Source organism: Octopus sinensis, linkage group LG11 (assembly GCF_006345805.1).
Source record: "Octopus sinensis linkage group LG11, ASM634580v1, whole genome shotgun sequence".
In the NCBI taxonomy this organism is placed as follows: domain Eukaryota; kingdom Metazoa; phylum Mollusca; class Cephalopoda; order Octopoda; family Octopodidae; genus Octopus; species Octopus sinensis.
The window spans coordinates 8,476,083-8,494,098 of NC_043007.1; positions in this window are offsets into that span (position 1 = coordinate 8,476,083).

The following is an 18,016-nucleotide window of genomic DNA, read 5'->3' on the forward strand; positions in this document are numbered from 1 at the left end:
GTTGCGTACTGGGGTCGATGTAATTGACTTAACTCCTTCCCCAAAATTGCTAGCCTTGTGTTAAAACTGGAAACCATTATTACTATAAAGCTTCTTTCTGTGAGTGAATTTTGAAAATATAAGTTCTATGCTTGGCCAAAAGTAAAACAAATGTGAGCCAACCTTCAAAACCAGCAACTGAAAGGAGCTTTGAGTGGCGAATGGGGATTGGGGGGGGGTGCTGTGAAGATCTGCTTTTAGAAACTGAGGCCGAGATGGTAAAAAAATAGAGAAATTATTTGTGAAACCGTTGCTCTTTCACTTATGTCTCATTGTCCGAGATGGGAAATTTTTTTCCTACGAGAGTTCCGGACCACAGTAATGAACTCATTTGCATACATCCAATCAGTGCTCACCTTGACCTTGTTGTCAAGTTAACAAACACACTCTACCAAGGAAACTCGAGACGAAGAACAATGTTGTAAGTCGACCGACCGCCGCCGCCGCCGCCGCCAAGTCCTGTCTGGCTTTAGAAGGAGACAAGTAATTAGATAGATTTGCATCGGGTTTTGTTAGGGCCCCATAAGGTTAAGATGTGGATGGGGAAAAAAATGTGGGTAGAGGGTGATGTTCAAGCAACCCTCTCCTCTTACTGCTTTACAAAGTAAACAACAACACAAATAACTCCGCAGAGGCAGCCATGGTTGAAACAAGAACAAGAACAACAAGCATTCTTAAAAGAGAAAAGAAGCATGGTCATTCTTGGACCAAGTGACCTCATCTTATCGCCTGACTGGGTGAAAAGGATCAAACTTTAAACCTCCATAACTTTTTAAAAACATTTTTCTGGAAAAAATGAAAAAAACTCCAGCAATTCAGTTTGGGCGAATGTATTATTGCGCCAACGTCGGAATGACCAGTGAATATCGAAGGATGAACACCGAGAAGGAAATTATTTACATATATTTATTCGTTTGGCCGACAGGAAGTTAGAAAGACAGTAGTGATAGCGAAAAGGTTGCTGTCTGCTATTAGAGAGGGAAAGAGTAAGGAATGTACGGTGCTGACTAGAAAGGAAGAAAAGATATAGGTGGCTATCCTCTGATTGGTTGTATGCAAATGAGTTCATTACTGGGATCCGGAACTGTCGTGGGAAAAAAATTCGCGCCAGGGCCATACGGGCAACACAAACTAACAGTGAAGAGCGTTTAGTGATGTCGTTCGTTGGGTTATTGTGTGCCTTGATTTAGGGATTTAGGGATTTGCGATTAGCGGCGTGGTGACGAAACACGGCATGCGGTTCATAATGTTAGAAGCAAGGTGTTAGCTGTTCCCACTGATCCACAGTATTTGACTGGCACTTTATTTTATGGACCCTGAAAGGACGAAAGGCAAAATTGACTTCGGTGGGATTTAAACTCAGAATATAAGGAGTCGGAAGAAATGCCGCCAACCATTTTGTTCGACGCGCTAACGATTTAATAATAATAACAATCCTTTCTACTCTAGGCACAAGGCCTGAAATTCCGGGGGAGGGGATCAGTCAATTACATCGACCCCAATTGCGTAACTGGTATGTATTTTATCGACCCCGAAAGGATGAAAGGCAAAGTCGACCTCGGCGGAATTTCAACTCAGAATGTAGCGACAGATGAAATACCTATTTTTTTACTACCCACAAGGGGGCTAAACACAGAGGACAAACAAGGATAGACAAACGGATTAAGTCGATTATATTGACCCCAGTGTGTAACTGGTACTTATTTAATCGACTCCAAAAGGATGAAAGGCAAAGTCGACCTCGGCGGAATTTCAACTAAGAACGTAGCGGCAGATGAAATACCGCTAAGCATTTCGCCCAGCGTGCTAATAGTTCTGCCAGCGTGCTACCTTCGCCTTATCGATAATAAGTTTATGAAAGGGGGGGGAGGTGTCAGTCGACTGCATTGCCTCTAGTACTTCACTTGTACTTTATTTTATCGACCCTGAAAGAATGAAAAAAAAAAGTTGACCTTGGAACGTAAAGAACCAGAAGAAAAACTGTTTTTGAGCAGCTTTCGCCGAGAGAAAATATTTAAGTGTCGTCCCATGTTTTTGTATGCAGAATAAATGTCCCAGACATCGACATTTTAATCTCATGTTATTTCATTATTATTAGTTTTATTAAGCCTTCATGTCTATCTAAAGCGGCGTGCTGGCAGAATCGTTAGCACGCCGGACGAAATGCTTTGCGGTATTTCATCTGCCGTTACGTTCTGGGTTCAAATTCCGCCGAGGTCGACTTTGCCTTTCATCCTTTCGGGGTCGATAAATTAAGTACCAGTTATGCACTGGGGTCGATGTAATCGACTTAATCCGTTTGTCTGTCCTTGTTTGTCCCCTCTGTGTTTAGCCCCTTGTGGGTAGTAAAGAAATAGAAAGAGGTATTTTGTCCGTCTTTACGTTCTGAGATCAAATTCCGCCGAGGTCGACTTTGCCTTGCATCCTTTCGGGGTCGATAAATTAAGTACCAGTTATGCACTGGGGTCGATGTAATCGACTATTCCCCTCCTCCAAATTTCAGGCCTTGTGCCTATAGTAGAAATGAATCGTTATCACACCGGACAAAATGCTTAGCGGCATTTCGTCCGTCTTTACATTCTGAGTTCAAATTCTGCCGAGGTCGACTTTGCTTTTCGTTCTTTCGTGATTGATAAAATAAGTACCAGTTGAGAAATGAGGTCGGTGTAATCGTCTTGGCCCTTCCCCTGAAATTGCTGGCCTTGTGCCAAAATTTGAAACCAATATTTCATGTCTATATAAAGCCTTTCCATTATTACTCAAATCATTCAAGCAACACGTGATTTAAGAATCTGATGCTTGTGAGACCAGGAAATATTTGGAAAGAAAATCAGAATATTACAAGTTTCGATCCCAAACGAGAAGACTTGAACGAGGAATGCTTGTTCTTGTTTTTCTTTTTTGTTTCTTTCTGTGATACAATATGAAGGTTTTTCGAAAAGCGTCAAGTACCCTAACAAACACATCCCGCTTTATCTAATTCAATAAAGCTATTGAGAAACGTACGGGCACTACACAATCTCATCTTTCTTATTTCTTCCAGAAAAATCAAATGGAAGAGTTTTTGTGTTTGTGAAAGAAATCTGTTTGAGGTCGTCGTAACTTTTCACTTTTATATGCGATATTTTACTCCAAGGTATTTGTCACATGACTATTGAAACATATCATTCACGTATATTCAGTGTCAATGTCCCCGAAAAGCAAGATATGAGTTATACTTTCTTCCTTTGAATATTCCAGCCAACCGTGCTTGATAGATATACTGAAAACAGTATTGATCGTAAACACACACACACACATTCGTATTTCCGTTATTTGCTAAGTTTTCCACTGGCTGGTTTCGACGCCATATTCTCTTTCCAGATGCTTCTAATATATCGTCTTGTGAACTATGTTGAAGAGGATATAAAACACAACTTTCTCTGATTTACAAGTTTCCTTCGAGTTCTAATTTCACCGATGTATTTGCATTGGTGCTGAAGTGGTTTCGACTTATCGTTGTTGGCGCAAATACCGTAACTACCATCCAGATACAAACCAAAAGAAAAAGGAGAGGAAAGCAAGTATAATCGATTCATTTGATCGAAGAAAAATACTTGAGATCGATTAAAGTAACCTTGGAGACTGAACAACATGTTAAATAATGTATCCCGAGACACACTATGCTTGAAAAACACATTGGATAATATAGTCCAAGATAGACTATGGTTAAAAGAAACATTACATAATGTAGTTCTAGATGCATTATGTCAGAAAGATACATTGAATAATGTAGTCTTAGATACATTGTGACAGAAAGACATTAAAGAACGTAGTTGTAGATATACTATGTCCGAAGGCCACATTATTTGATATAGTGTTAGATACACTATGTTTGAGAGACACAGTGAATAATGGCAAAGTTATGAGCACCCCGTTGAGTTGGAAGCAGAGTCAGGGAATAAGAGCTTCCATTCGATGACTTCAGATGTTCTTTAAGAGATTCATACATGTCTAGCTACCACATGTACAGGCGCACACACGCACACGAATGCACGCGCGCTCGCACACACATATTTCTATAGACACGCACATACATATTGCACGGAAGGACGACGAAGGAACTTGTGGAAAACAGGAAAAACACACAAAGGATGTGGACACACTTACCCCTCATCAGTTAATGACCAAAACTCATCGCAATTTCGATGCCTTATCGATAACATTGTTCAGTTTTGTGTTGCCAACAGCAAAATGCTGCTAAGGTGTAGAAGAGCGAACATGAATGCCAGGATGAGACAAGTACAAAAGCAACGGGTTCTCTAGACCGAACGGTAAAAGGACGAGTTATGAGAGGAACGGAAATATGTATAAAAGGGAAAAGCAAAGGCAATAAAGAGAGGATAAACAGATAATGATTGACGCAGGTAGTTTTATTCATAGAAGGCCCTTCAGCCTCTGACACAAGGCTAATAGGAAAGAATGCGTACCAGTTGTATATTAGTGATAGATGTAACGGATGCACTGCTTGTTAGTATTGAGAACAGATTAGTTAAAACTACGTGGGACAGTCTGATAAGCAGCAAATGAATTCACAGAAAGAAATAAGTAAATTCTTACAGATTTTATTTATCGGCCTCAATTCATCTATTTAAGGACTATGTATAGAGTTTGTAGTTGTCGTCTATTTTACTGTGGTAAAAAAATGATAGTACCACCGAGGTCGACTTTGCCTTTCATCCTTTCGGAGTCGATGAATTAAGTACCAGTTGCGTACCCCCCACCCAGAATTTAGGGCCTTGTGCCTAGAGTAGAAAAGAGAATGATAGCGATAAGACTAGCAGTCGTGTACTTCTGACCAAGTGACGGATAAGAAAGAGAGATATGCTAACTCTGGCAAATACCTCGCGAAAGAGAGAGGTGCTCCTCTGGCAAGGTGCCCGGGTGAAAGAGGGAAAGAATTCTGTTTGGGTTCTATACAAGTTTGACAACTGGAAATAGGTCGGGAGAACAAAAGAAGGCGAATGTGCTTATCTATGTAAAACAGAATTTCAGCTAAGATATTCAGTTAAAGAATAGGACGAAGTAAGGCAGTTGACTCATACTTTTCCAGGTACGAATGTCAAGAATAATGGAAAGAAGCTTATCGGAGAATTTAGGCTGCGGTTTCGATTCTTAGCAGAGAATCCAACAAACGAATCGTTTCAAATGCGATCCTTTCAAATTTAGAAATAATATCCGAAGAAAAACAAGACGAAACATGAGCTGAAAGGAGATTTGAAATCTATGAAAGGAGTTGAAAAAAACCCAAATGACCAATCGAGCGATGAACCCAAAAAGGGGATGGTTTGTTTTGGAAAAATGATGGTCACAAGGTACATTTTAGGAAAGGGAAAGAAAGGGGGAAGAGATGCGAAGAGGAAGGGTCGCACCAAGAGAAGAAAGAATACGAATGAACGAAATAAAAACGTAGAGAGAACGTTATACACACACACAAATGCATACAAACACACACACACACACACACACACAAATGCATACGAACACACACACACACACACGCACACACACACACACACACACACACATGCATACAAATTAGGAAGTATATATGAGTAGCATGAAAATATGGCTGTTGCGGCTGTTGCTGTTGTTGTTACTCAAGATAAAATGTGTTCTGACGCTCATGGCAAAGACGACGACGGTTATGATGATGATGATTGGAAATAACCATAAAGTGTAATAACAGAGAGACTTCACCAAGCTGTCTTCTCCATAATTATAAAAAAAACAGTATAAAAAAAAACAAAACAAAACAAAATAAAACAAAAGTAAACACAATTGAAAGAAATATAGAAATGAAAATGAAAGTAATAATAACAACAATGATGATGATAATGATGATGATGATAATAATAATAATAATAATAATAATGGAAAATTTTCCTTTTGCTTTTCATGCAAATTTCTGGAATGAAATCTTGGTAATTCCGACGCTGATCGTATCTTTTGGCGATTGAATTCTTGTTAATTACCAACCTTTTTTGTTTGCTTTTAATTGCTGTTTATTGTTTAATGCTTTTTTTTTACTCCAGCCAGGGCTTTGTGCATGCTCTTTGTGCAGCTACTGCTGTTGTTGTTATTGTTGTTGTTGTTGTTGTTGTTCTTCTTCTTCTTCTTCTTCTTCTTCTCCTTTTTATCCCCTCCTCCTCCTCCTCCTCCTCCTCCTCCTCCTCCATCACTTCCGGGTCTGCTTGTGTTTTTTCTCTTCCGCATCTTCTGACACTTCAACGATTCACACACGTTAAACATGTCAAATAGATAAAGATTTTAGTCTTGGAGTGTTTCTATCGCATAATACAAATACATGTCATTAATATTTTATGAAGAGAAGGCCGAACGATGGCCAGAACCGTTCGAACAACGGGAAGCATGCTTTGTGGGATTTCCCTAGCTTCTTTTACATTCTGAATTGAAATCCCACCGGAATCAGTTCATTCCTGCCGGGGCGATAAAAACATAGCCCCGGTCAAGTACTGGACTGCATAGATTAGACTAGCACCTTCCCCTCAAAATTACTGGCCTTGTGCTTAAATCAGAAACCATTATTATTGTCAAGGCAGCAAGGTGGCGAGTTGGTAGAATTGCTAGCACGCCGGACTAAAGGCTTAGCGGCATTTCGTCTATCTTTACGTTCTGAGTTCAAATTCCACCGAGGTCGACTTTGCCTTTAATCCTTTCGGGTTCGAGGAAATAAATACCAGTTGAGTACGGGGGTCACTGTAATTGACTTAATCCCTTCCGCCACAAAGCCCCAAGCCTTGCGCCTTTAGTAGAAAGGATTATTAAGGCAGCGATCTGGTAGAATCGATAGAGCGTCGGAGAAACATACCTTATGATTCTTGTTCCGGTTTTTTATATAATGGGCTCAAATCCCGCCATAAGTTCGATAAAATAAAGCACTAGTCAAGTACTGGGGTCGAATGTATCAACTAACCCTTCCCTCAAAATGACTGCCCTTTTCACGAAATTAGGAGCCGTCCATTATTAATACTTAGAAAACCATAGGTTGGGAAGAATCGTCAGAGCTTTGGGTTCAAAATGCCGAAGAAAATTTTATTCGCTGAGTTTAGATCTCATAACGATCGTCTTTGCCTTTCATTTCACTGACGTTGATAAGATAAAGCGCCAGTTAAATTACTACCATGAATTTAATCGATTATATCTTCTACCCTCCTTAAATTTGTGACCACTTGACCATACCAGAGACATTAACGTTGTTACTTTTGATAATCAATGAAGCGAGACGCAACAGAACAACAGAAGCAACGAATTGTTGTATGAAACCCACTACACAACACTCTCCGCCGTCCCCAGCCCTTCAACAATATAAGTCAGCTGACTTATGGGACCCTGCAAGTTCTATGCCAACTATTCCTGGCAGCGTATGAGATTCACTTCCAACACACCAGAAGCTGCTTGGCAGGTGACTTGGAGCCATTTTCTTCGCTTGGCCTTCCACATTCTCCTTTACACCAAATAATCACGTCTCCAAGTCAAAAGAAAGGTTCACTCACAGCTGAGCTGCAGCAATTCACGCAAAGGCAACTACTCGTAGAAAATTGCCCCTACCCGGTACAAAGTGTCTCACCTGGTGTAAGATTATCATACGAACTACGAATGTTGTCCACGTGCTCTTATACCCACCTGATTACAGACTCTATCTTGGGTTAAACAACAAATGCAGCTAACTTCGGATCTCAGAGCACTAGGAATAAATAAAAGTGAAATGGCCCAACCAAAAATCGAACTGTTGCCGTGAAATCATTTCAGTGGCAACTCAACAAGACCTTTCACTGATTACATTACGAACATTTTGTATTCCATTCTATGTTCAAGGTCTTTGTACTTCACTAAGCCAGTGTTTATCTCTGGTTACCAAAGGTGGTGAGCGGATGTAATGCAAATCTTGGTTTGACAGGTTGGTTTGAGAGGCATTCAATTTCAGTATTGAAAGCCGTCTAACGCAAATATCAACTTTACAAAGCTGCCGCAACTTACAGATATGCATTGTAATATTCTACTCATAAGGCGGCGAGCTGGCAGAAACGTTAGCACGCTGGACGAAATGCGTAGCCGTATTTCGTCTGCCGTTACGTTCTGAGTTCAAATTCCGCCGAGGTCGACTTTGCCTTTCATTCTTTCGGGGGTCGATTAAATAAGTACCAGTAATCACTGGGGTCGATATAATCGACTTAATCTGTTTGTCTGTCCTTGTTTGTCCTCTCTGTGTTTAGCCCCTTGTGGGTAGTAAAGAAATAGGTATTTCGTCTGTCTTTATATTCTGAGTTCAAATTCCGTCGAGGTCGACTTTGCCTTGCATCCTTTCGGGGTCGATAAATTAAGTTCCAGTTGCGTACTGGGGTCGATCTAGTCGACTGTCCCCTCCCCCCAAATTTCAGACCTTGTGCCTAGAGTAGAAAAGAATATTCTACCCATATATTAGCAGTTAGGTGATTGAATCACTGAGTACTCATTGTCGAAGAAACGAATACTCCACACTAACAGCGGAATCGGTCGCACCATCAGAAATGTTCGTATCTCAGTTTTTTTTAAATACTTTTTGTTGAAGGGTGAACACTCTCTCAGTATTGAAATGTTAGACTCGCAGTACCGAAGAATAAGACCACAAAACTTTAGACGTTCTGCTCTGCGTTGAAGAATAAGACCAAAAGGAAAACGTTAGACTTTCTACACTGTATTGAAGAATACGACCAAAAATGGCAGCCATTTTACTCTGTGTTGAAAAATAAGACCAAAAGACATTAGTTAGATAATCGCTTCTGTAGTAAAGATTATTTGCCAACATAACATGGCTGTCCTGGTTTAGGACGAATGTTGCTGTAATTTAGTCCCGGAAGACATCGTCTCCAGCTGACTCTACGACACGATCTCTATACGATGTCTCCTGGGGCCAAATTACAGCAACATTCATCCTAAACCAGGACTGCCATGTTATCTTGGCAAATAATCTTTATTCCAAAGTACTGTCGCTGAATATCTCTCGTTGTGAGATTTACAAATAGTAATTTTCTAATCGCTACTGTGTTTAAGATTAAGACCACAAAGCGCTGAAATTTTTAATGTGTTGAAGAATAAGGAGACAAAACATTAGACTTTCGATTTTGTATCGAAGAATAAAATCACCAAATGTTGGGATTTCAACTCTCTCTTGAAAAGCAAGCCCACAAAAAGGCATTCTTTCTGATGAATGGCAAAGCCCCGAAACCTTAATCTTTCTGCTCCTAATGGCAACCGAAATAAGCTGACATTCAACGACACTCTTTTCAATGATTTATTCTTGCTAACACAAGACCTCACCAGTGTTCATGAATTTAGAATTTTATCCAAGTTGCGTGGTATCCTACCAACGAGAATATTCCCGCTGAGAATACCCGACCAAACTAATCCGTGAACTTGTGAGTTCTTTACCTAAAGTAATCAATATTTACACACTTGAAATCAAATTAGTTTTTTTAAAACTTCCTGCCAGGTTAACAACCATTTCCCCTTCAAGTTTATGTTGAATACAAAAATAAAACAAGTCCCTCTGCAAGGAAATGGCGCATCATTGAAAAACAGTTGTAAAAAGAGAAAAGAACAAAAACGAAACACAAAAAAGAAACAAAACAAGCAACAACGATTGTAATAAAAATAATAATAATTTAGCGGTTACTTAGAACATTAAATATTTAATCTTTCAAGCGATTCCATATCAACATTTTACAAAGATATTTTATGGTTGTCATCACTAAAAAATTTATTTTAGTGCATATTTAATGATTTTTATCTTAACTCGAACAAACGCGCAGATTTTTTTTTAATAAAAGTACATTTTTTTCTCATAATGGAGTTTTGATGGTGTTGGCGGTGGTAACTGCGCTGCAAAGAAATGCCTTTACCGTTTCATATTTGCATACATTAACTATTATCTGTCTGTCTGTCTGTCTGTCTATCTGTCTAGTTAGTTGTTAGCGTACACATTAGGGCTGCTTCATGAGTCTTTCTTTCTTTCTTTCTTTCTACACACACACACACACACACACACACACACGCACACACGAAAATCTGTTCGAGATAAAATAGAATCCAAGAAAACTGTTGGTGGTATGCGTCAGTAAGACTTGCATTACCTAGAAAACCAGCAGAACGAGTTCGGTGAAATTACTCTTTCTTTTCGTCATTATCTTGAAGAAGGACTCTCTCCGAAACGCTGGATTTCCTGCTCTCCACGGAAATTTCACTGTAATACCTCCGTCGATTTTGATACATACATAATGCGTACGCACGTATGTATGTACGCACGTATGTATGTATGTACCTTGTATGTATGTATGTATGTATGTATGTATGTATGTATGTATGTATGTATATCAGTATCAACAAGGTCATCTCATAGGTCGCCCCTGGCTTTGAACTAGCAGGATGTCATTCAGAGGATCTTGAATACAAGACAATGGATGAGACCCTAATATTCATAGTTAGACGGAAACTACGGGACCACAGTGTGTAGAGCCCTGTCACTCATACAGTATGCGCAACCGAAGCCCCTGTATATATATATATATATATATATATATATATATATATATATATAATATATATATATATATATGCGTGTGTGTATGTATGTGTGTGTGTGTATGCATATATATATATATATATATATATATATATATATATATATATATATGGTAAACTGGCGTATGTACAAATTTGACAAAATGCGTTTTTTTCAATATCTAATTTTACATGCAAAAGCCGGTTCTTTTGGTCAAACTATCGTATCTCCAGTTGCTTCAAAAATATCAAAAATTGTCAAAGTGTAGTACAATGGTTTTGCTATGGAATGGTGAAATTAGTTCTTCGTTTTCTGAAAAAGCAAGGTTTCTGACTTGCGACACTTTTGCATAATAGCATCGATACATACATACATACATACACATACATACATACATACATACATACATACATACATACATACATACAACAGTTTCAGTTTAGCACACCAATTTCGACAGGATTTTGATTTTTATAAGAATGTGATGGATCATATCTGAAAACACATCCAGAAGTTGTGAAGAACGAATTTGTACGTAGTCTGTTTCTGAGAGCTATTGTATTGGACCTGTGTGTAATCTGGCATGCTAAACGTTGTTTTAATAATTCAGCATCAAGTGCTACAGCATGCCTTTTTTGATCTTGGGAAAGTCTGATCTCCTTTCTTTCTTGAGATTCCATCCGACGTACTGCGGCATGCATCTGCTGATCTTAAGAAAGTCTCGTCTCCCTTCTCTCTTGAGACTCCCTCTGATGTGCTGTAGAATGCCTTTGCTGATTTTGAGAAAGTCTCATCTCCCATTCTCTCTTGAGACTCTCGTCTTCGGTTTTCGGCAATCCTCCTTGCTTGATATGTGTTTCTGGAGAGATTACGTTATTTCTTTGGTGGCATATTTTTTCAATATTGTTATCAAATAATTATGAGCATAGAAAAAATTCATTAATCTCTATTTTTGTAAGCAGTTGTATGTATGTAGTATGTCTGTATTTTTGTATGCAGTATAAATTAACCAAATATAAGCAAATTGTAAATACCTTGCAACCTTGCAACTGCTGCGATAATTATGAACTGTTAATTGAACGGTAAGTGTGTATTTTGATATATCTTTGACATGCCACTTAATTGTTTTTTGTCAAGAGTTTCACCTCCAGCCATTCTCGCCACATACATAAATGTATATGTAGATGTGTGTGTGTGTTTAATAACGTACGTAACGAACACGCAAACACTCACACACTCACACACTCACAGACGCATACACATTCATTTACAAAATGTGACGATACACACACATACGCTCTCACATACAGTCACATACATATAGTAAGAGAGACACATACGGACATACACTCACGCATGTCAGTCGTCACATATGTACATGTATGTGTAGATGTGTGCATGTTTAATAACGTACTTAACACGGAAACACACACACACAGTTACAGACTCTTACACTCACAGACACACAGACACACACTCATATACAAAATGTGACGTCGTCGTAGTCGTGGTATAAAATGTCCTTTACTATCTCGTACGTATCGAACACGATACACACGCACACACAGACACATACACACTCATATAAAATGTTCTGTACTATAGTTGACTATAGAAAGATTGTGTATGAAATGTTATATAGTTTTACCGAAAAGGAAAAAAAATACATATTAACTGTCTTGGAGTGTAATACTATATAGTAAGAGAGAACATACAGACATAATTCACGCATGTCAGAGTCACATATGTAAATGTATGTGCAGATGTGTGTGTGTGTGCGTGTTGAATAACGTCCCCAACGCTGAAATACACAAAGCACACACACATTCATACACGCACACAATACACTTACAGACACATAGAGACTCATATACAAAATGTGACGTTGTCGTCGAACGTGGAAAAACACGCACACATTCATACTCACACACGTACACTGATAGACATACACACCGATATACAAAATGTGACGTTGTCGTCGTCGTCATTGTGTTATAAAATGTCCTGTACTATATTTGACTATAGAAAGATTATCTCTCTCAAATATTATATTGTTTTAATCGAAATGAAAACGAAAACTACCTGTTGACATTCGTGGGGTGTGATACTGTTACCTTGTAAAATCCGATTTGATTTAGTGGAGCTGTTTGATATATATAGATTAACCATATAGAAGCATATGTACGAACTGCTAATTTAACAGTAAATGCCACAATAGTTATCATAGATAAATTTGTTTAATATATATATATATATATATATATATATATATATATATATATATATATAATATTATATATATATATATATATATATATATATATATATATATATATCAAGCACATGTATTAAATGTTAATTTAAGGGTTAATGTGTAACTGTAAGTACCTTGCAACCTTGCGACTGCTGCGATAATTATTAACTAGTAATTGAATGGTAAAAGTGTATTTTTATATACCTTGGAATTGAAAGTGAAATAGTAAAAGCGAAGCAATATTTGGCCCCATGACACTCCATGGACCCTAAGTAATGCAGATGTAAAATTTGCATGAAATCGGTTGGGTAGTTGTCGGGTTTTAGGGATAGCGATTCACACATACATCCTAAATTTTATAGAAGAAGAAGAAGAAGAAGAAGAAGAAGAAGAAGAAGAAGAAGAAGAAGAAGAAGAAGAAGAAGAAGAAGAAGAAGAAGAAGTGTGAGATCTTTTAACTTGATAAAAGAATTATGAAAACTTATTCAGGTGCAAACATTTTAAACTGTAAAGGAATCATGTTACCATTTATTTGACTGTTTGCTATTTATTTACTTATTTAAATATTCTTCTTTTTGCGCTCATTTTAATTTTCTTTTTATGTCGCAATTTTAACCGATGAAAGAAATCCTACCGAATAATCACTTTGATTTACTCAATTTCATTTCTTTGTACTTTTAACGTCCATCTTGTCATTATCACCTTGCTTGATTTTTACCTTTTTTCTCCCACTTCCGATCTCCCTGCAGCGGTAAACAACCTCTCGTCGACATTAGCACTTGTACTATTCCTTCTTCCGCTTCTTTCTGCTCTTTATCATATTTTATAAGCTTTACTCTCCATTCGCCTTTCCCTCCCTCCTCTTATGAATTTTGTCGATCTCTCTCCTCTGAAAAGAAAATACAACCCTCTTCCTCTTCAGCTTCCTCTCTCCCATTCTTTTCTACCTTTCTTTCTTTCCTTCTTTCTTTCTTTCTTTCTTTCTTTCTTTCTTTCTTTCTTTCTTTCTTTCTTTCTTTCTCTCTTTCTTTCTTCCTTTCTTTCTTTTTTCTTTCTTTCTTTCTTTCTTTCTTTCTTTCTTTCTTTCTTTCTTTCTTCCACCCTCTCTCCCTTCTCTCTCTCATCCCTATCGTTTCTTTTCCTTTCATTACTCACTCCTTGTTTTGCTTTCCCCACCCCCGCCTAGTTTGCACATTTTCTTTTATTTCCCTCCGCCTCCGCTGTCTGCTTATTTTAATCTTTCTTTCTCTCCATCTCTCTTTCTTCCCTATCTCCCCCCTCTCTCCCCCTTCCTCTCCATTCTACTTTAGACCATCCCTACATATTTCCATTCTCGTCCGCCGCTTATCTTCTAGACTAACTGTTCTTAATCTTTTTATTTTGTAGCACCTTTTTTCAAGTAGTTCTTATGCTTAGCGCACACCTAAGCTAGCGAGTGAGGCATCACCACTTCAACTAACTTAACGACGACGACGACGACGACGACGACGACCACCACCACCACCACCACTACCACCACCACACCACTACCACCACCACCACCACCACCACCACCACCACCACCACCACCACCACCATCACCACGACCACGACCACCACAACCACCACCACTACCATCACTGAACACAATTATTGACTGTAATTTCCATTAATTTATTTTACTCGGAGTTTAGTTAAATACTGATTTATTTTCTGATTTATTTAAATGTTCAATGATTCCAGGCGCAAACATAACTACAAGAACCAATCAAATGAACGAAACTATTATTATTATTATTATTATTATATTATTATTATTATTATTATTATTATTATTATTATTATTATTATTATTATTATTATTATTATTATTATTATTATTATTATTCAGTAGTTTTACTTTTATAGCGTGCTTTCACTTCACTACCGAGCGCAGCTCTGTGTGCCTTAGGTATGTGCTGTGATTTGTTGTGATGCTCTGATGGTTATTGTATGGAAAGTGTTCTGCGTAGGATGTGTGCAGTGCCTAGTAGTGCAATTTTCTGTATGTTATATGTGTTTGTAAGTCCTGGTGTTTTTGTTATGTATTTGTCTGAATATTTTTTTATCATGCCTAATGCACCTACTATGATAGGAATTGTTCTGTTTTTAGATTCCACATTCTGGTTACCTCTATTTCCAGGTCTTTGTATTTTGAGAGTTCTCCATTTCTTTTAGAGATACGTTGTCATCTGCCGGTATTGATACATCAATTAGAAAGCATTTTTTTTCTTCATGATCTCTGACAACTATATCTGGTATGTTGGCCTTAATTTCTCTATTTTTGTGTATCGGCATATCCCAGAGTATGGTTGCTTTCTCGTTTTCTGTGACCTTTTCTGGTGTGTGCCTATACCATCTTTTTTCTGTTGTTATTCCATAATATTGGCATAGCTTCCAATGTATGTAGGTTCCAACTCTGTCATGCCTGTGAATATATTCCTTCTTAGCCAGGACTGGGCAGCTAGAGATAATATGATTTTTTGTTTCTTGTCCATCTCCACATATTCTGCAGTTACTTGTTATATTTCTTTTCATTACATGTTTTTGGTAATTTCTGGTGGGGAGGCTTTGGTCTATTATTATTATTATTATTATTATTATTATTATTATTATTATTATTATTATTATTGAGTGAGAGAGCAGTACATGCCATCAAAGTGACACTGGGGTAAAATATACGAAGCCCAGTATACCCATCATGAGTACCCGTCTGCTAAGGGTACACTAGGCACATGCATCACAACCATATGTGCGCGACATGGTGATCTCATATCAAGATAAACAGCACATGACCAGTTAGAATTTTCTTCTGGTCGAGTAACCCATCCCGCTCAATAGGTCCCTGAATAAGGATTGTTTAAAGATGTTGAACGAAACACCCTGTTTCCAGAGGTGAATTATTCAAACCTCAAAGAATCCCTCTCAACACACGGCTATGATGCTCCCCTACTACTTGTGCTCGTGATCGGAGATGCACATATTGTCAGCCACTAAGGGACATGCTCAACTGGTTAAGGTCAATCAACCGACAGGCAAATCTGGGGTATTGAGCAGAATATTTGCTGTAGCCCATCTTTTATACCAAGACAAAACAATGTACATGATAACACTTCCAATCAGTTAAGATCAGAAGCCATGAGAGCCACTGCCTGGTACTGCATCAGGGCATTTATTATTATTATTATTATTCAGTAGTTTTATTTTGTTGTGAAAGCACAACAAAGAACAACTAATATTTGTACGCTTCTATTTAGGATTCTTCATCTTGCCATTCAAAATATGATTTTCTTTTTTCATTTTTGAAAGCAGTAACTTTATGTCTTTAAAGAACCTGTTGAGTGAGTCTCTGTCCGTCCGTCCGCTCATGCAAGCATCCATCCACCCATACAGAGAGAGAGAGAGAGAGAGAGAGAGAGAGAGAGAGAGAGAGAGAGAGAGAGAGAGAGAGAGAGAGAGAGAGAGAGAGAGAGAGAGAGAGAGAGAGAGAGAGAGAGGATGAGGAGAGGAGGAGAGAGAGGAGAGTGTGAAAAGAGGAAAGAGTTGTGAACCAAACCGGAGATTGTGTTGAAGACAGACAGATTTGACCAGAAGGTCTTGAAGCATTTAGCTCTGAGCACAGAATATGAGAACCTGTCTGAAGGAATCTAAATTAGAGTTTGTCAGTATCTTCTTGTTTTGTGGTTAAATAGCCCCGAAAAAACCGGTTCACGTCTTGCTTTTATTTAACCTTAAGTCAAACCTGTAAGATGCATTTTTAAGGTAGAATTCAAGTACATGTATGTATGTATGTATGTATGTATGTATGTATGTATGTATGTATGTATGTATGTATGTATGTATGTATGTATATATGTATGTATGTATGTATGTATGTATGTATGTGTGTGTGTATATATGCATGTTCTGGTTTATGTTGAAAATTTCTCACCATTAGAAAAAGAGTGGGCCTTAACGCAGAAAAAACAATACCCTTTCACCGAAATTCTAACAAGATTTATGTATTAAATTTTTTCGCATCAGTAACGAAAGAACTTGTTCTAACCCGAAACAACATTAAAAAGGAGTCTTTCACTGGAATTTAAATAAGTATTTATAAATAGAAATTTTGGTTTTAGCTTCGAAATTTCTCACCAATAAAGAACCGGTTTCTAACTAAAAGAAGAGGGCTCTTTCATTGAATTTAAACAGCATATCTGTCTGTCTACCTGCCTGTCTGCACGTCTGCATGTTTGCATGTATGTATGTATATATGTATGTATGTATATATGTATGTATGTATGTATGTATGTATGTATGTATGTATGTATGTATGTATACGTGCAGATTTGTATGTTTTTATGTATGTATTCTCATGCTTATAGTTGCATATCTAGACATGCTTATATATATTTAAATGATAAACTTCTGGAAAGATTTTACAGTCCCAGTGATAGAATTGGATCGGTAGTCTTCGAATTAGCTTTCTCCTTTCTGGTTTTGAGAAGCCTTATTTCTCAAGATTGGTATTTAGGCAGTGTGTTACATATCCCCGAGCCTCAATAAGTACAGGTATAAACCTGAGCTTGTAATCTGGATAGAATAACTGTAGATTTCTCAATAGTTCAACATAGGTGTTCTCTTTTTTACTGATCTTCAGCTTTATGTTAACATTCGCTGAGCGGCTAAATTCCACAACTGTAAACAGTTTCTCTTCTCTAACCCAAACCATTGTGTCAGGTCTGTTGTGTTTTGAGGTTTTATTGAGGTTTTCACTGGGACATTCCATCAGTATTCCTTTTTATCGTGAGTGACTATGGCTTCTACCATATTGTGGGTTCTTATTTCTTTGTCCTCGGAATTATCCTTTCGACGGATCTCGTTATACAGTGTCCTAGCTTCAACAACATGTCTCATCGGTAGATAGTACCCTAATGTCATTTTCGGACAACTGCTTATGATGTGAGTGATATCTTCGGTGTTACCTTCTCAAAGTCTGTATCGGTTGTCACATTTTACTGCTTTTCTGCATCTCTATCCTTTTGTACATCAGGTATTTGGGTGATGTTCCTGTTCCTGGATTGCAAACGCATACCCTTCAAAATGGGAGTAGTAATCCGGCTATT